At 45.3% G+C, this 19939-nt stretch overlaps 1 protein-coding gene and 1 non-coding gene across 2 annotated transcripts in view; both read left to right on the top strand.

The window, feature by feature from the left end:
• Positions 1-19939, top strand: part of Retreg1 (reticulophagy regulator 1) — a 132977-nt gene that overhangs the window by 83639 nt on the left and 29399 nt on the right. The window lies entirely within an intron of this gene.
• Positions 15758-15861, top strand: LOC131922075 (U6 spliceosomal RNA). Its single transcript, XR_009382191.1, has one exon. It is a non-coding gene; the product is annotated as a U6 spliceosomal RNA (small nuclear RNA).

Raw genomic sequence — 19939 nt, 5'->3', positions numbered from 1 at the left:
TGCTGCTGTTATCCATGTCATCAAGGGTCAGTAAGTGATCAATTAAAATGAAAAAACAAAAAAAAACAAAGACATCTAGGACTCACCCTTCCTTTTAAAAATTGATACTTACTTACTTTGTATATGTGTCGTGTATGTGTGTGCACATAGAAGCCGGAGGTCAATGTTGTGTATCTTGACTCTCTTACTTTCTTAGACAGAGTTACTCATGAAATGTGTGGAACTCTTTGTTTCGGCTAGGCTGGCTGGCCAGAAGGCCTCCAGGACCCTCTTGTTTCTGCTTCTCCAGCATTTGAGATACAAGTATATGCCATGCTGCCCAGGTCTTAGGTGAGTGCTGGGGATCCAGATTCAGGTCTACACGCCGCGTCCGCTGAGCTAGCTCCCCACACCTTTCCTTTGTTTTGGCCTTGTTTCCTTTCTGTTGAAATTTTGATGAAACCAAAAGGAGATGTCATTGTGATCAGAGACAGAGGTGAGGAATGCAGAAGATTCTTTGTGTCGCCTGAACATTTTTATTGAAAAAAATAGATTTGGTCTTTTAAGACAGGGTTTCTTTGTGTAACCCTGGCTGTCCTGGAACTAGCTCTATAGACCAGGATGTTCTCAAACTTAGAGATTTACCTGCCACTGCCCGCAAGTGCTGGGATTAAAGTCATACACCACCACCATCTGGCTATTACTGAATATATTTTTTAAAGATTTATTTTCACTGTATTTTTAGTGTGTGTGTGTGTGTGTGTGTGTGTGTGTGTGTGTGTGTGTGTGTGTCTGTGTGTGATGTGCACATGAGTCTGTGGAGGCCAGAAGTGTCATGGTCCCTCTGGAACTGGAGTGATGGGTGGCCGTGAACCACCCAGTGTAGGTGTTGGAAACTGAACTTGGGTCCTCTGGAAAGCAGGAAGCACTTTTAACCACTGACCCATCTCTCTAGTACACTTGAGTATTTCTTTTATACAGACACCTGTGTAGGAAAGTCAGTGTGCCAGGCATTATTGTTTTGTTGTGATTAATCTCATTTAGCCTGTAAATTTCATCTAAGCCAGTTATGTACAGAACCCCCTTGCATACATTTCTCTTTATATAGACTCTTTGAAACAAGTTTATGAAGTACTGTTTTTTATCCCCATTATACTGGTGAAGAAAAGAAACAGGCACAGAGGAGGTAAACAACTTTCCCAAGACCACAGAGAGCCCAAGCAGTTGTGGGGAGCACTTGGTGGAGGTGCACCTTGGAAGAACATGTGCCATGCCCACCACAGTGAGAAGGGACATCAGTGACACTGCTGTTCAGTGGGGTCCTCTTCAGGCAGAGTTACAGCTGCATAGACAGGTAAATGCAGTTTAGGGCAGCAGAGGAGAACTGCAACAGGTGGGCTCCGTGGGAGTAGCCTGTGACATGGAGATGAGCACCAGGCACCTAGGAGGGGCCATGCCTGGGGAGGTAGGGGGCAATGAGGAGACCCAGGAGGGGAAGTAGAGCTCAAGTTGCTTAGCTTCTGGGGACAGCAGGACTGGTATATGATGTTGAGTCAATGGCACAGCCCTGTGGGCTCCTGCCGACGGCCTCAGGCTTTACTTAGGGTTTGTTGACTTTACTCTTTGAAAAAGGCAAAAGCATCACCCGTTGACCATGCAGGATGGACCAGGCTGGAAAGAGCCTGAGCTCTCTGCACCAAAAGGACAGTTTCCTTCTCTGCCCCTTTCAGTGGCCGTTGGATAGAGGAAACAGGCAGCGAAGCACCCGAGAATGCGAGAATTAGCCCAAACTGGCTGACAGCATCTGATTGACAGTGAGGTGCAGCTGCTTGCCGTGGAACACTGATTTGTTAACCACCCAGTGTGTCTCTGGAGGGGTGGTGAAATAACCAGCGAGGATCCGATCCTTGCAAACAGTTTCTTACTGTTGAATTACCGCATTAGCAGTGAAGGCGACTCTCTTGATCAGCACCTGATACGATAAGAGGCTAATTATATGATAGGGTGACCCACGTGGCAGGGCAGTCTAGGTCCTAGCAACACAATATTTATCTGGACAGCAAAGGCAAGCTGCTAATTCAAGATGCAATCTTTTTCCAGAGACTCAGCCAATGCAGTCAAAACAACCTTCCCCGTGCCTTACATAGGCACTCTCATCCCATCCCAGGTCATTGACACACAGTTATTTCTTGTCAGCTACTGAATTGGAAACTGTGATCTGATGACCTTCCTTGTATTTGCATACTAAATAGCCTAAAAACAACAACAAAAGAAAAAAAAAACAACCAACAACCGAAACAAAACGAAAACAGTTCTCAATGGAAGGACACCATGCACAGACTTTGTTTCCATTGGTTGAATTTTAAGGAGAGACTCAGACTTATTTTTTCACTTGAAGATGTTTATCTGATTCCAACAGGAACTCAGAGTATTGTATGATGCTATTCCTATGGAAATGAGAACTATCTAATCACCCCAGATCTGATGACAGATCAACATAAGGGTATCACCAATGTCTGTCTTGCTATTGGGGTTACTCACAGGAGTAGAAATGGCCCAAAGACATCTTTGTCATCAAAAGCACACCCAGCGTGGGTGATGGCTCACGTAAGCTGGAAACCTGGAACATACTGCACAGCTTCAAGGCAGCTCAATAGGTTGAAGTGTCCTTTACAGGTAGCTCAGTTGGTCTGTGCCTCTTCCAGGAAGCTAGACTGACCCAACAAGCTTCTAGGAAACTCATCTCATCTGAGAGTATATCTCAGAAGTCCTCACTGCTTATATTAAGCATGCAGAGGGAGGGACCTAATAAATCTGCTCGGTTTCAGGAACTTCCTGCAGGCTTAGTTGTTTCCTGAGCTTAAGGAGTTTCCTTCTAAGATGGAAGTTTTATCTTGGAGGAATCGCTACACTTCACAGGGCTGGGGAGACAAAAGGCTTGCTGTGCAGACGTGAGGATTTGAGTTTGAATCCCAGGAACCCATATAAAGCCAGATGCAGTCGTCTGTGCCTGCAATCTCTGCCCTACAACTGTGATAGGAGACAGAGATAGGAGGAGGACCGGCACACACAGCTGTGAACAAGAGACTCAGTCTCAGACAGGCTAGAAGATGAAGACTGACATGAGGGGTTTCCACATGTGGTTCAGGACACGAGTATGCCCACATTTACACATACAAATGCTGCCCCCAGAGAGAGGGAGGGGAGGAGAGAGAGAGAAATTAAAAAAAAAAAAAGAGAAATACATATGTGGGGAAAACTGCCCATGCATTTCAGAGTAAAAAATCAAATTACAGCTAGGTATAATAGCACCCAACCCCTTTTAACCCAACACTGATTAGGCTGAGGAAGACAAATGGCGAATTTGAAGCCAGCCTAATCTACATATTAAGGCTCTCTCAAAAAACCACAACAAACACCCATTACTAGTGATAGTACTGATTGCATCAATGTATCAGTGTAATTAATGACATGAAGAAATTAGCTAAGCAAGCTGGCATTAGGACCTTAATTAACTGGGTATGGTGCTGCACATCTTTAATCTCAGCACTCAGGGAAGCAGAGGTAGGTGGATCTCTCTGAGTTCAAGGCCAATCTGGTCTACAAAAGGAATTCCAGTCTAACTAGGGCTACATAGTGAGACCCTGTCTTCCCACCCCCAGTAAAAGGAAGCGGAGAGGTCATATCACAAACATATTAGAAGTGGGGCAAGGCTATACACGCTCCCACCCTGCTTTTACTTTTCCCAGCAAGGTCACAACACCTTTCCAAACAGTGCTACCGACTGGGGACCAAATGTTCAGACATGTGAGACTGTTGGAGACATTTCTCATTCAGACCATCCCAACACTGCTATTAAATCATGAAAAGCGTGGAGGTCCCTTCTTTCTCGCAGATGGTATTTTAGAACTCAATTTTCAAACAGGCAACATGTTCATATGTTGAGTAAAACACAAGAGGCCCCCACTCCTGTTTACACACTGTCTGTGCCTGTTTCTTGTGATATTTGGAGCCAAGCAGTTGTGACAGAGACCATCTGGGCTGCAAACTGAAAGTGTTTACCCAGAAAAGTTTGCAGTCTCTGTCCGTAATATGTCAAGCATCCCACACCATCAGATGTTCCTTGTAAGCATGCTTTCAAGGACTGCATGGTGTTCTTGTGTGTAAAGGTGTTGACTCCACCCATCTCATAACAAATACCTTCCTCCATCAGTAAACTCTTTTGGATCTTCCTTCTTAATGTGTCCCAGATGCCCCTCCCTTACTTTGGATAGTCAGAACCCAGTTCTTATCCCATCTCCAGCCTCTGCTCTTCTCTTGAGCCTGATGAGCCTGGTACTGACACCAACTCTGATAGCTTCCTGTTCCACTCGGATGCAGTGTATGCCTGGCATAAAGTGACTTTGAATATCCATCTGCACAAGGTGACCATAGCTCTCTTTCCACTCCCAATATCTTGAGGAAACTCTTGGCCAGCTTTAAGTATAGAGACTCCCAGGAATATAAATTTAAAAGAGGAACCTTTCCCGCTAAATACAAGTCTCTGTAAAATCATGTCTCAGCTACGTGGTACACATGAAATCACATTTCTTTACCTAATGTATCGGTTCTAGGATGTTCCTATTCTCCCCAGTTGTAGTTTTATTGACTATGACTACTTTTTGATACTGTCATGTTTTCCATAACAATGATCTTCTCCATAAAGTCCTGACAGAGAACTTTTGAAAATTAGAGTTGCTGAAGGTTTTATCAAGGAAATCACTTGATTTTTCTTTATCACATGGCCATGGCTATACTCAAGGAACAAGTGGGAAGGCTCATTTGTATGACACTTGGCTTTTTTGATGTTGAGTGCACACCTCATACCTGATCCTTAGGAAATCTGCGATAATTTTCCTGTTTTATCACTGTTGCTGTTATTACTGTTCTTAACCTATGTCCTGTGGTAACTTCCACGACATCTACAAGCTCCCCAAACTGGCCTCAGTTGGTACCTCCTCTACCTTTCTCCTTCCTCAGCTATTCTATTCAAAGTCGGCTGAGTGGGACAGCCCTGCTTCATAGCATCTGTAAGATCACAAACTCACGGCTATGCTGTGTCCGTGTGTTTAGGTTTTGAGAAAGATTCTCTCTCTGTATGTAGTTCAGTCTGGCCTATGGCCTACTGTGTAGCCCAGGTTGGCCACAAACTTATGGCATTCCTCCTGCCTTTGTGTCCAGAATTCTGGGGTTACAGATGAGAGCTACCATTCTTGGTGTATGTCCTGGGTTTGAGGGCTGTCTCCAGACAGAACAAAGAAAGCAGATTAATTCTGCCTTGTCTTCAAATATAAAAGGGGAACTCTGGAATTTGAAGTCCACACAGCCCTGTAAGTCCCTGCCCATGTGACCCACTGTGCCTGGCGTGGTCCGATTTGGGACTTGGTGGTTTTTAGTTCCATCCTAGAGCCTGCCTGTCTGGGTTACAGTTGCTGCACTCCCATCAACCAGAACTTCCACCTTGATCCCTGGCAAGTTGACCTACATGCACTGTCCTCTCTAGGGACCCCCAGAGGCTGAGCCTGATTTGGAGAGGCATACCTGTAACAAGGAGTACTCTAGGAATCACCCTCAGGGAGGGGTAGAAAAGTAGGGAGAAGCGGAGTAGACGCAGTCTAGATGAAGGCCTCCACTGACTCCTCAGGACTTTCTAGAGCCAAGACAGCCTTACAGTGCCATCCCCAATCTGCAGATTGGGAAGAGGAAACCTGGCGTTTGCATCTCTGGTCTGTCTGATCAGCCACGAGCGCATTGTCACTGGGATAAACAATTCTCTTTAGCCAAGCTGGTCCTACAACCTTCCTCACAACTGGCAGAGAAAGTAAGTCTTTCACTTCTGCAGGGGAACCTGGCAACACATCACAGAATGACCTACTTGCTGATAGTCCCTTTCTCGTGCGATGCATGTGGAGCGTTTATTTGGGTGTGGTGTCTGTAAGCCTCATTCCTGCTTTAGATCCTTGGTACCTGAGCCCATTAACACTCACATAGCTGCTCTATGACTGTAATGCCACTTGGGATCTGTGCAGAATATGTTTCCAACAAGTGAGTGCAAATGAGTGAACAGAACTTGAGATTTTTCACATCTGTTCCACAGAGGGCTCTTGGTCAAAATTCACGGAATTTTTTTGGAAACACAGAGTACGCTTCTACATAATCCTTCTTGGTCCTTTTGACAACCAGAGCAATGACCCTCCACAAATACTGGGAGATGCCCCCCACCCCCCAGTTCAATGCTTGCTTAAACTTGTGTAAGTTCAAGGGGTCTGGAGAGATGGCTCTGTAGTTGAGAGCTCTTGCATAGGACCTGGGTTTTAGTTCCCAGCATCGATGTGGTAGCTCACAGCTGTTTGTAACTCCAATTCCAGGGGGTCTGACACCATCTTCTGGTCTCTGCAGACAGGGCAATAAAGTGGTGTACAGATACATATGTAGCAAAATACTCACACACCATAAAATAAAAAAGTGTCAGTTTTAGGTAGGCTGCAGTTTCTAGTCATTTGATCAAACACCCATTATGATGATGTTGTGGAAGTGATTCCTGATGTAATAAACTCAGCAGTGGAGTATCAATAAAGCAGATCATACTTTATAATTGCAGTGGACTTTGTCCAGACAGTTGAAAGCCTTGAGAGTAGGCTGGAGAAGGAGTTTGGCCTTCAGACTGCGTATAGACTGCATCCTGAAGCTTCTGTGGATTGCCCTACAGATGTCAGCCTTGCCAACTCTCTTGGTACATGAACAGTTTCTTTAAGTCAGTCTCTCTGTGTGTCCATCCTGTTGGTCCATTTCCCTGAGACACCTAGCTGATGGTCCTTGGAACTCAGGATTCACTCAGTCCCCATGCTCAAGTCTTACCCAAGTGGTTGTCATGCTCATCTGTGAGTCCAGGGGTGACTTCATCTCTTCCAGCCTCAGTCTTCAGAGGACTGGCCCGACAGCAGCTTTCCTCTTCAGCTATGGGGTTGGTCCTCTTGTCGATCTCAAAGAACTCGGGAAAGGCTGCTTGTCCCTGTTGACAGGAACTTCTTGTCTGTTCTCACAAGAGGCCAGCTGCCCTGCCGTGGGGAGAAGAGACAGCAGTCCCCCTTCCAGACAGTGTAAACATGATGTCCTTGCTTGCACGTGATGGGGACTCAGGTTGTTTTCTGGCCTCTCTTAAACCTGCTGACACAGCGTGTCCCTTTGCTTTTCACTTCTATTCAGGATGGAGGTGATACTTACATTTTAACTGCTCCCTTGGCCAGAGAAGCTGGGGCAGGAGAATCTGAAGCAGGCCATTGCACTTGGAAATTTTTACTATGGTTTGTGATTTTGTCTCATGAAAAAAAAAGGTAATGTAAAGTCAAGTTGAGTAGAATATATTCATGTTGGTTATGGGTAAGGTTGAAGGCAAAGTCTGTCGGTGGGAACCCAGTGTGCAAACTTCTCAGGAACTGTGTGTGAGGTTGCCATGGTTTGGTACTAAAAGTAGGTGCATGCAATGAAGCCAAGTTTTGTTTTATTTTTAAACCATGGTCTTCGTCGGATACTGTTCAGAGAAGAGAAACATGGAAGGTACCGACCGATGACCCACATGGCAAGGGAATCAGGACTCGGTGTATTAAATGTTGGAAACTTTGTCAAGTTGGGGAAAAATGACAGCATGTTATTCTTGGCTTCAGAAGAGTCCATTGGAAAGAATTCACATGGCCCAGTTCTGTGGACACTGCTCATACACTGAAAGCGTACTTTCCTCTCATCCTATATCACATACATTCACAGGGATGGATATATGTGTGGGGTGCAGGCATTTGTTGTCCATCTGTGTCACTCTCATGGCTTCTGGCTCCTACTGTTGTCTCTTGGTTGACCCTGGGCTGGGAGGAGACGGGGTCGTTGTGGAGGGAACTCAGTGTCTCACCTGTTGAGAGGAGCAGTGCTAAGTGGGCAGGAGTGACAGCCACAGAGGTGGCCTCCAGCTCTGCGAGGTTAAAGGATGAGGTCAGACAGGGGAGGCAAAACTAAGTTTGTGGCTGGGACAATTGGAACTATGATATTAAATAATGTACAGTCAAGACCAGAGCACAAGGTTCATAAATGAGTCGTTAAGGAAACGGGGAGAGAAGAATCCCCAGGATGTGCCCATACTCCCTTGCTTAGGAGTTAAGACTTTGGTCCCTTGTGGCCCATCATTGTTTCTTTGAGTGTAGATTGGATTAGAGTGTGGAGAGGGAAAATAAAGAGAACTTTACACTGTGCCTGTCTGAAAACACTACTTTAGCTAAGTGATCCAGTCAACATTATCAGTGGTAAGTCATGTGGGCCCTTTGAACGCCCTGTGACCTGAAGCACTCCACTTCCAAGGTGTTCTTGCTGACTCTCAGTCTAATGCTGAGAAAAATACCAGACAAATCCAGACAGAAAGCTGTCTACAGAATATCCCAGAAGTATTAAGTTCTTGAAAAGGTGGTGGCACATGCCGTTAATCCTAGCACTGGGAAGGCAGAGGCAGGTGGATCTTTGTGAGTTCCAGGCTAGCCTGGTCTACAGAGTGAGTTCCAGGCTAGCCAAGGGCTACACAGAGAAACGCTGTCTCAAAACAAACAAACAAACAAACAAACAAACAAACAAACAAACAAAAACCAAAAAAAACCCAAAGAACCGAACAAAAGGAAGGAAACAAACAAAAACCAAAAGAAAGAAATGAGAGACCCCAGCCCAGCAATTCACCTCAACCTGAGTGACTAAGTGGATTTAATGCTTGAATGCAGTGTGCTGCCCTGAGTGGGATTCTGGAAGGGAAAAAAAGGTCAGTGAGAAAACCATTGAGATGCAAAAGGAATCTGGAGTTCAGCTCATGGTAATGAACCAATGTTGGCTTTTGGTTTTGATGTATTTTGAATATGTAGGAAACTGGCATGGCTTATAGCTGTCTGTGTGCTGTTTTTATGGATGTTGTGTCAAACCCAAAGTGATTTAACATAGACATGGTAACAAAATAGGCTTGTGTGCGCTCCCAGGCAGGGATGCTGCGTCCTGGAACTTATCCTTCCAAGGTGCTAGCATGTGGTCAGAAAATCATGAATCAGCACTACTAGGGACTGCTGCACTCAGTTTATCAAGATGGAAGTTTTTGGGTTGTTTAACTCTGATTTTGTGGCTCATTAAGGGCATTGTGATTGGAATGTGTCCCGAGTTCCTTTGTTGGAAACTTAATCTCCAAAGTCAGTGTTGGAAGAAGAGATCTTTAGGGGTGACCAGGCTGTGTGGGCTCTGCCTCACGAGAGGATGGGTGCTCATGTCTTGGGTTGTTAGTTGCTGTGGCAGTGGTGTCCTGATGAAAAGGTGAGTTCTACCCCTTTCTCTTGGATGTGTCCTGCTTTCCTGCCTTCTCCCAAGGGATGAGACAGTCAGGCGAGCCTTGTCAGAAGCAGGTGCCTTGACCTTGAAATTCCCATCCTTCTGAAACATACGAAATAAAACTTCCTACTTTATGAATTACCCAGTGTGCTGGCTAGTTTCATGTCAACTTGATACAAGCTAAAGTCATCTGAGAAGAAGGAACTTCAATTGAGAAAATGCCTCCATAAGATTGAGTTGTAAGGCATTTTCTTAATTCGTGATTGATGGGGGATGGCCCAGCCTATCGTAGGTGGTGCCATCCCTGGGCCGGTGGTCTTGGGTTCTATAAGAAAGCAGGCTGAACAAGCCATAGAGAGTAAGCCAGTAAGCAGCACCCCTCCATGGCCTCTGTATCAGCTCCTGTCTCCAGGTTCCTGCCCTGTTTGAGTTCCTGTCCTGACCCTTTAATCATGGACTATGGTGTGGAAGTGTAAGGCAAATAAACACTTTCTTCCCCAAGTTGCTTTTGGTCATGGTGTTTCATCACAGCAATAGTAGCCCTAACTCAATAAGACACCCAGTGTCATCTATTCTGTTACTGCAGGGCTGAGACAAAGGGGTTTTTGTTCCTAGTCTGATAAAACAAAGCCACACATGGGATCCTTCCAAGGTGTCCTGTTAGTGGGAACTTGAGGTGAGCCAGGCAACTGAGATACATGGTGTATTAGCAGGCAGTGAAAGCTGTAAGTAAATAGCGGCCTTTTAGGTAATTGGTGGAGTCACACCTTGAGGAGAAGCAGTGAGGAGATCCCTTAAGTGAAAGTCTTTTTCCCACTCCTTAAGCTCAGCATGACGCCCAGCCTTCCTTGTAGCAAATCTTTCTGAAGCAGCTGTTTCTTCTTCAAGAAGACCCAGAGGCTGGAGGATGGTGGCCAGTAGATTGGTTTCCAAAACCCTAGGTCCTGAGGAGAAGTTCCTTCAGTGTCTGAGGATATCTGGCATCCGAGGCCAAGGCTGGGTCACAGGTAGAGCTTACCTGGCCTAGGCCACTGCTTTGCCACATAGCATAGGACAAGGAGAGACTTGGAGGAAGCTTTCTGTCCCCCGACCCACAGCTTCAAAGTGACAGTGAAAAAAAATGAACTATCATAGTTGTGTTGCTAATGACCTTCAGCTCAGCTTGACTTCTTTTCAAAAGAGCCGTGTAAATGCATAGCCAAGAAACATCTTATCATTTGTTGTTCATGCGAGGAAAAGGTTTTTACACTCACATAAGCAAAATGTAATAAGGAAGATCAGCGTATCACAAAAGTCATTTCATAACCCCTCATTAACCAGGTACTTATATATAATTGTCCCCGTGGTAGACTGTGTTTTTAAACTCCAGAGATGAACTTTGTTTTGAGCTGAGCACCGCCCCCATCGAGTCATGCCTGTCTTCCCTGCCCTCAAAGACCTCTGTCTCCACCCCTTGTGGCCTTGGAAAGTTTCCATCGCCTTATGCTTGCACAGGGCAGTGAGCCTTGCCAGGGTTCTCTCATGGCTGTGGCTGTTGCTTCTGAATTCCTTGGAACTAGGGATTCTCTGCTAAGGAGCTATAATACCACTCAAATACACAGGCTACCATAGAGGAGAGCTGTGTGTGAGTGAGCAAGCAGGAGCAGCTGAGGCCCATGGAGGACAGGTGAACTCTGCTGGGTAATCTGACCCCTGAAGAATTAGACTGCCCAAGTATCTGAATTCTTGTGGGAATTTCGTGGGAGCTTTCCCGCGGGCAGGGTAGAGGACATAGAAGAGTGTGTGGCTGGCTGGAGGAAGGAGCAAGGCTCGTCCCGGGTCGTCAGCCCACCCCCACAAGACGGCCACATTCGCAGAGGACAAGTTCAGGGTTAGGAAATGGTGGCTGGACACAGCAGAGAAATCCGTGCGGTGGGGTGATATGATTGCCAAGGTGGGGAGTGCCTGTAGTCTTCCTGCTTCTTCCCTAAGCTCTTGCCAGAATGCCGCCTCTTCCTTGGCACATTTCCCGGGGCTACTCCTCAGAGTTCCCTGCCACTTCCTGCTGCTCTTCTCATCCACCATTGCACCTGCCAACCTCCGTGGAGTCATGACAGTGGATGAAGGGACTGTACACTTCCCTTCACCTCTTCAGATGGGCACTAACTGCTAAGTACTACGATTCAAAAATTAGTGACATATAATGGACTTATTTTAAGAAAGTCAGGATGTACACTGCAGCCCACTCTTGTGATAACTCACTCAGCCCTGCTCTAGGGAGACTGATTCATTCATGAAACGTCCATCCTCAGGACCATTCATTAAGCCCCTCCTCCCATCATCACCACACTGGAGATTAAGCTTCTAATACAGGAGTTCCAGACACACCTAAAGCAGGGATATTTCTAGAAAACAGATAGGAAGTAGACAGAGCTCAGATGCGGGAAAGGTTGATGTGCTGGTTTTTACAGAGTTGCTATTTTTAGCTGGAAAGGACTTTTGAGGAAAACTCTCCTGTGTGACACTTCCAGAAACGATAGTTTCTCCGGGTTGAGTCTGGTGTAATTCTGAGAAAAGACAGAGGGGAAAGGTTCTGTTTTCTCCTCTTCACTGTCTAGCCAGGGTGATCCACTCTTCTCATACCTGTATCTGGCATGTAGGTACATAAGGATCCGTGTCACGATACCCTTAGATGGAGGCGATACCCTTAGACGGAGGCCGTGTAGTTTATGTGAGCCCCAGTCTCCGTTGGGACCTCATGAGCACGTCTTCTGCCATTGCTGAATCTTTTCTACATTAAGATTTGGCATAGCATCGCACTCAAGAGAAAAAGAACTTTGTGTTGTTGTCCTCAAAGCCACTAAACCAGGGTGGGTCTCAGTGTGACCCCACCAACCACAGAGCAGGAGAGAGGCACCTGCGTGGCACACTTGATTACCCAGCAGACTGACAGGATTGAGTGGTATTGTTTGTGCCATGTATACACGTCAGGTTGGATCGTTTGGTTTAATTTGCTTGTTTTTTTTTTTAATCCAAGGAGATGTTTTCTTTCACTTCGCTCCAGAAGTATGCTGCCCTTAATACTGGTATCCTCCCTCATTCTACTTTTGCCAAATGTATACTGTATACTCTGAGCCTTTGTGGAAAATGAATTCTGTATTGACACCAGTGGAGTATGGACAGGGAGAGAAGGGCCACTCTTTCCCTCTGAGTCAAGCTATTGAGGGAGGAAATGTCCTGTGGACTGTTCTGTCTCACCCTGTTGGACCTCTTATAACCTCTACTTTGTCCCTTCTGACTAAAAGCAATTCTAGAAATGTTGCTAAGGTTGTGTTCGTACTGCACCTTTAAACCTTTTTATTTCTATTTTATATGTATGGGTGGTTTGCCTGTGTGCATGTCTGTGTACCATGTGTATGCAGTGCCTTCAGAGGCCAGAAGAGGGTGTTGGATCCCTAGAACTTAATTTACAGATGGCTGTGAGCTGCCATGGGGGTGCTGGGACTTGAACCCAGGTCCTCTGCAAGAGCAGCATGTGCTCTTAAATGCTGAGCCATCTTTTCAGCCCCCCACTGTAACTTTTGTTTTATGTTCTATTTGGACCAATTTTGGTAGCTAATTAAAGCCCTTGATCAGTTCCAATAGAATCCAATAATGTCATCTATAGTAGACATACTTTTAAAAGGTAAAAAGAGAAAAAGGTGAAACTACTTTCTATAACTGTAATTAGCTAGTATAGTCAAAGTAACTCTTTCAGTGTGCCATCCATATAACAATTACTAATGAGGTGTTTGACATTCTTTTTCCCATTTAGTCTCACAAACAGTGTGTATATTTATAGCACATCTCAGTTTAGATTAGCTATATTTCAAGTGTTTAAGGGCCATGGGTGGCCAGTGGACACCACTGTGAATGGCGCAGTCTTGTGCATTTTGTGGCACCTAATGCTAATATAAGAAATAGTGTGATTCCCAGTCCCAACTGATACATCTACAGCACAGGGCTTAGGGAGTAACATGGACCTCAACCCTAGACAAAGAACTCCTGGTAACTAAGGAATGCTGAGAGCAGGAGAAGTCGTCTTCTCCAGGGAGGAGCACACCAATTAGTTATCCAATACCAAGTAGTCATCCCTGAAGTCATATGTATATATGTATGTATGTATGTATGTATGTATGTATGTATGTACACATATACATGTGTGTGTAACATTATGTGGACTGAAGAGGTTGTATTATATATTTAGGAGTGTGTGTGTGTGTGTGTGTGTGTGTGTGTGTGTGTGTGTGTGTTTGTGTGTATGTGTGTGTATAACAATTGAAGGAAAAGGCCATACGTTGGAGAGAGTGCAGGGCAGAGGTCCATGGGAGGGGTGGGAGTAGGAGAAGAGAAGGAGGCAGAGGATGGGTAGGGTTTGTTTGTTCTAAGGTGTGTGCTCTAGGGGAAGCCCAGATAGAGATACGCATCACCGGGTATTCCCTCCAAGAAAGGGAATGCAGAGAGAGTACAGCAGGGCCTGGAGGACTGTGCTCACCTAAGGAGGCCCTGGCTGAGGGATTCAGTCTGCTGTGCAAGGGAGAGCAGATCTGAGGAGTTAGAGGGGATAAAACCTTGAAGGTATTAAAAGCCCTGAAGGGACCCTGGAGAGCTCTGGCATGGACCAATGAGGAAGTGACAGAAAGAATCCCAAAGACCTCTGACTGACAGACTGAGGCAGAAAGGCTCCCATCCAAGCCATGCTTTCAGAACTTCCTCCGAGTTCCAGGGAAAGGACTAGGAGCCTTGGCCCTGAGGACTTGTGGATTATAGAGAGTTCTTTAGCTACACCTGTTCAGATTTCTACCTACAAGAAAATCCCTGAAAATCCCCTGGAGTTCCAGCTGCCTGAGGGCCAGCTACGGAGCCAGGCTACACCTCTGGTGTGCTTAGTGCTCACAGGGCCTCAGACCACCGAGGGCACTGTGAGGAGGACCCAGATGTGCCAGATGTCCTTTAAGGCAAGTCCCGGAGAGCTGCCCGATGCTTTGCTGACACCCCTCAGTCAGGGCGTAAGCACACAGCCTCACTTCCCTCAGACACGTTGAGCAATCTAGTTTTTATCCTGGAAGGCCATGCACGTGACTACCCCAGGTTTCTGCTACCTGGTGAACTAGAAGGGAATATGAGAACACCTGTCCCTACAAGAGCACCAGCTTTTTGCCTCCCATTGCTCAGACTGCTTTTTAACCTCCAAGAGAAGGGAGCGGGGTCTGTCCTGGTGTCCCCGGTGGAGCCCAAGCTTCCCCCAAAGCTGCTGTTGAGGATATGGCAACAATATAAAACTGTTACACTGGAGACTTTGTGGTGGCTGCAGACACTGGAAAGGAGAAAGTTAGCTTTGGAATGCTGATGGTCTTTTAGACTGTGTGGAATGGCAAAGGAAAATAAAGTACATCACTAAAAGTAAATGCACACGCATTTGGGGAGCATGTGAACAGGGGAAAATCTAAAACCTCAGAGCGTCTCGGACATGAGCTTTTGTCTGATGTGATGGCTCTTCTGGATCTTTGGCTAGAGGCAAGAAAAGAGCACTCCAGCCTGGAGGCTACTGACTGTCACTTGCACGCCATCTCAATTTTGAGGCTATGATAACATCTGAAGACCTTGGCGAGAGCTTCCTTGGTTCGTTTTAAGTTCTGATTGTCCACTACATTTTCAGGTCAACAACAGTGAGGGGACCCATAGTGCCTAGTTCCCAGGGCAGAAGATGACTACATTTTCAGGTAAACAACAGTGAGGGGACCCATAGTGCCTAGTTCCCAGGGCAGAAGATGACATTTAGGTAAAGAAGTGGCATACAGAGCCTCAGTAGCAATAGTCATCGGCCAGGTAGCTACACTCTGGGACTTGTTGCTTGTGCTGGCCTTATTTTCCATCCTTATTCCTGGGGATTTTACAAAATGCCACAAAAATACCTCATGGGGAATTCAGCTGAAGCAAGTAATTTGGAAATGCACCAAGGGCTGAGCACTCAAAAGTGGTGTTACTCACTATTTCATGGTGGTCGCTGGCACGCTGTTGAAACAGTGAATTCTTCTAGAACTGAGAGACGCTTCAGGGGTGTGCCTTCAGATCGGTGGTAACTGGAAGCTGAGGTCCGTTTAGCTGTTTAAGAAATAGATGGGAGCTTGGAGAGAGGAAAAGGAAGCTGCTGGACTGGTCGGAAGTGAGTGGGAGACAGTAGGACTAGCCTGGGTGCTATCTGAGGTCAGTGCAAGTGATGACGTCATGGATAATGTTTTCAGCGTTTCAACTTCTCAGTTCTTAAAAAGCTGCCATGTCTAGTGATGTAACACATTGCTTTAGCCTTGGAGGCTACTCTGCTTTGATCTACTGAACTCTGAATGTGAGTTTGCTTTTAAGTTACATACTTGTGAGTGCTCACTTTGGCAGGGCATATATTAAAGTTGGAATAATACAGAGAAGATTGGCATGACCCTGTGCAAGGATGACATGCAGACTCATAAAGTATGCCTTATTTAGAAATATAAGTTGTGCATTTTGAGTATATAAACCCATCTTAGGTATATGTACTTCAGACCTTAGGCTCTAAGTCTCTAAAGCACAATGTTTAGTGTGAAATACTGTGCCGTTTCAGTATATCTGCTTTAAAGTATAGCATTCATACATTGCAAAATGACCAACATTTTCCATAAGAAAGCAGATAATTATTTTAAATTCTCTGACTTTTCAATTCCTCAGTGGTCTGGACAACCATTTTTAAACAAAGATACCATGTAAAATAATACCACCTAAAAGACAGCTAATATAACAAGTGGCACATTCACATTCTTTTAAAGAAAAAAAATTATCATCTTTAAAAATTATTAGATCTTGCTTTGAGTCTTCCCTTATGATCTTAGTCAGAAAATAGGAAAAGAAAATGGATTCGGGTTTTAACTCCAAGTTTTTATTGGGTGGTGTTAAATGAGTCTCCTGGCATTTTGGAAACAAGGCACCGTGAAGGGAGCAGGGATTGAGAAAGGGCAGCTAGGAGCTGAAGCGTAAAGTCTCCAGAGCCACCACCCGGCCATGTGAAGCTGTGGGGAGGGGGAGACTTTTGATCACAGGGACACACAGGCTCGTATTCATGTGCATGCTTACCGCGAGTCGGGAAACCTAGGTGATCCAGAGAGAGCTCTTCTTGCAAAGCAGTGTGCCTCACAACCGATTGCCCCATGGCTTCGTGGTTTTTTTGTTTTGTTTTGTTTTTCTCTTTTTGAGTAAGAGACTTTTTGCTGAGTGGCAGGTATTATGCAAACAAACCTCCCACTCTCTTGCTAGGACAGCCCTGTCCTGTCCCATCCTCAACCCCACCACCCCTTTCCTCTGCTCTTCACCTCCTCCCTGTGACTCAAAGGCGGAGATCTGATAGCTGGAGTGAGGTTTCAACCTGCCTGTGGCCACTCCACCTTTGGTAGGTGCCTAGATCTTGCCAGGAAAAAAAAAAAAAAAGGAAAGAGGGCAGGCAGGTGGCCTGGTGAAGTCATCCCTGGTGACACCTTCTCACACGACTTCAGGGAAAATGCGAGGCCCTGGGGCAGCACTCCTGCCCAGCTGCCTGTCACGGTGCCGGGAGTGAGAGGTGACCTCTTTATTTTTAGCAAGGGGCTGTCATAATAGGCCACCGCTCTGCTTCATTCAAGGCAGGAGGCCGACACTTTGGAAGTTTGTAAACACCGACTTGCTGAGTAGAGTAGGAGCGGTTTTTCTCCAGAAAGAGAAGAATTCCCCTGCCTGCTGGGGAGTCAGCAGCGTTGTGGAAGAGGCAGCCTTCTCTGGCTGTCTTAGCTGTGTTAAGCAGGGGCGGCTGCAGTTATTCAGTAATGTCTGAAGGCGACGACTGTGGGCCAGGCAGAAGGTAACTTTTTTCGTTTTTCTGGAGTCTGTTTCGTTGTTGTTCATCTTAATGTATTCTGACAAGTTTAAATGTGTTTAAATGAAAATTATAATTCTAGGAAATTTTCTGTGGCAGACGCTAACAGAAGAGAGACAACATTAGCAATATAAGCTTAGAAATACCTGCAAAGAAGTGTTTGCTTTTCCTTGAATAGTAGGGAGAAAGAATGGCCTGGGACTTTAAAAAACTCCTTTTCCCGTGTACGATGTGAGTCTGTTTGAAGTTTTTGATGTTTCTCTTTGACTTGAGATGATTGTGATCAAAAACTAAGCTCACATTTTTTTTGTAAGTTTGCATTTTAAAGATTTGACAGGCAGTTGTAAGAGTTGACTACTAAGCCAATATATCAATTTTGATATTTAAACACTTTTTAATCTATACATTTTGAAAATTCGATCAGCTCCCTGCCATGTGGTACATGGCTGTCAATGTTTTCTTTGCTCTCTTGCTGCTAAGAAGTGGGTACCAGGAGGGCAACGATGCAGGTAGGTAGGTAGTCCACACAGGCTTGAGCATAGCTGCACCCATGCAGTCTCCCATCCCGCCCAGACAGACAGTATGTGAATCGGCTAGATGTCTCCATTGGTTTTCCAATTAAGGTCACCAAATTGTGGATATGAAGAAGCAGATAGAAAATTATGAACCAAAGAAAGGTATCGTGGATCATCTTATTGCCAAAGAAAGAGAAGTCTCTAGGAAGGAGATCCCCTCAGACTGTTTCTGGAAACCAGAGCCAAGGGTTTGGTTTGTGTGGGGCTGTTTATCCAGCTGTGGTGGTTTCCTTAAAGGCTGCATGTGTCTGTAGTTTTCCGGTTTCTGTCTTTCCCAAATCCTGTTCAGTGAAAAAGAAACAGATTGGTATTATATTGAACAACTAGCTACATAAAATAAGACTAAGTGTAGCACCTAAAAATGTCCTTTGTAGCACCTAAAAATGTCCTTTGTAACAGCGTGGCACTGTCTATGGATTAATGAACTAGCTCAGAGAACATTTTAGGAGACATTTAAATGTCTGCACTGGTTGATAGGCTGGTCCACGGGTGGCATGCATTTATTTTCCCAGACATCTGAACATTTCCGAAAGCAAGGCTTTCCCTTTTCTCTACCACCTAGGCATTCCCACCAGCTCCCTGAGTAGAGTTTTGGGTAGCTAGGCATTTTAAATGAATGCTTGGCAAATGGAATGCATTGATAAGCCATTTTACACCAGGGGCCCAGGAATCCTTATCATCCGACAGTTCAAGGAGATCGACTGGGCACAAATGGACTGAGGGCTGCTCTCATGAGAAGCCGCATTATCAGAATTCAATTAAATAGTAACTAATTGCTGATAAGGAATATCTTGAACTATTTGTGATGTGAGCTGAGCAAACGTCAGCTTTTTCTCTGAGAGTTTCACTAATAAAAAAAATAAACAGATGAAAAGGAGCATGTGTCTGTGCACACACATAAATATATACACGATAATTACCATTGTGCTCACGGACTGTAATATATTGTATTGTGAGTGAAAGCTTGCTCACTCTTGTGAGGTACCGCATTCCTGTCTCTCCTTTCTTATTCTGATGAGGTAACTTTCACTCCCAACATTTGGTGGGTTTTATTTAGTCTTTGCTTTGTCTCAGGAACTTGTTTTTCCTTCCTCTATGTAGAAATGGGGAAAGATTGAAGCTAGGCTAGAAATAAAATATTCATTAATTGGGAGAGAATTTTCCTCCTGCTAAATTTGAGATTACACGCCTTTGGATAAGTCCTTTGGTGCCATGTCTAAAAGAGAAATAACTATTCTAAGTCACGAATCTGCTGACAGACATGTTCTCTGAACCTCATTGCAGCAGTTCCTAATTGAATCTCACATCAAGGCTGATTATGTTACTTGAGTCTCATTTTGGAATTTGATGTCCTGGATTGCTCTGTAACTGCCAGAGAGCTAAATAAGAGTTTGGTCTTTGATGAAACTAAACAAATAAAACAAAAAACAAAAACTCCCAAACCAGTGAAGCCCACATGATCGGGATGCCTGTCCTGTACTGGGATGTGGGCCTCAGGCATCACAGGAACCTTCTGCTAGGTGAGTTACAGTCCAGGGTCTCCAGGTCCCATTTTAAATTCACCTGATGGAAGAAGAAACCCTCCTTGTCTTTATCCAGTAGTAAACCAGTTGGTAAGAACACTGGAAGAATCACAGCCAGTTTCAAGGGCAAGATCTGAGGGGGAAGAGCAAGAAAGTCTTTTTGAAGCAGGTCCCAGAAGGTAGATAGATATCTAAGCAAGAAGTACTGGATGCCAAAGAAGATGGGGGAAAACCAGGAAAGTAGACTAGCTCCAGGCATATGGGAAAGCTTATGTGGTAGCCCGAGGCCGGGTGGTTCCTTATCTGACCTCATTTGGTTCCTGCCTTGGAGTAGGAGCTAAGCTGGCCCTGTGAGGTACCCTGGTTGGATGGGTGAAGGGGGTGTGGGTGAATCATTCATCTCCTCTTCTAGATGACATGGAAGGAGATGGGCCTGCGGCAGGAGGAGGGGACCCGTCTAAACATGAAACTCATTTGATGATTTTAGTGTGTCTTGTCATGGGAGCACTTTGACTGGGTAATTATCTTTGCACATTTTGCTGTTCACACAGTAGACATTTGTTGAGCTCTGACTCTTGACTAGTTGC

The sequence above is a fragment of the Peromyscus eremicus genome, chromosome 11 (assembly GCF_949786415.1).
Source record: "Peromyscus eremicus chromosome 11, PerEre_H2_v1, whole genome shotgun sequence".
Taxonomy (NCBI): Eukaryota; Metazoa; Chordata; class Mammalia; order Rodentia; family Cricetidae; genus Peromyscus; species Peromyscus eremicus.
The sequence above is the reverse complement of the archived record's forward strand: the minus strand, read 5'-3'. Positions and strand labels throughout refer to the sequence as shown.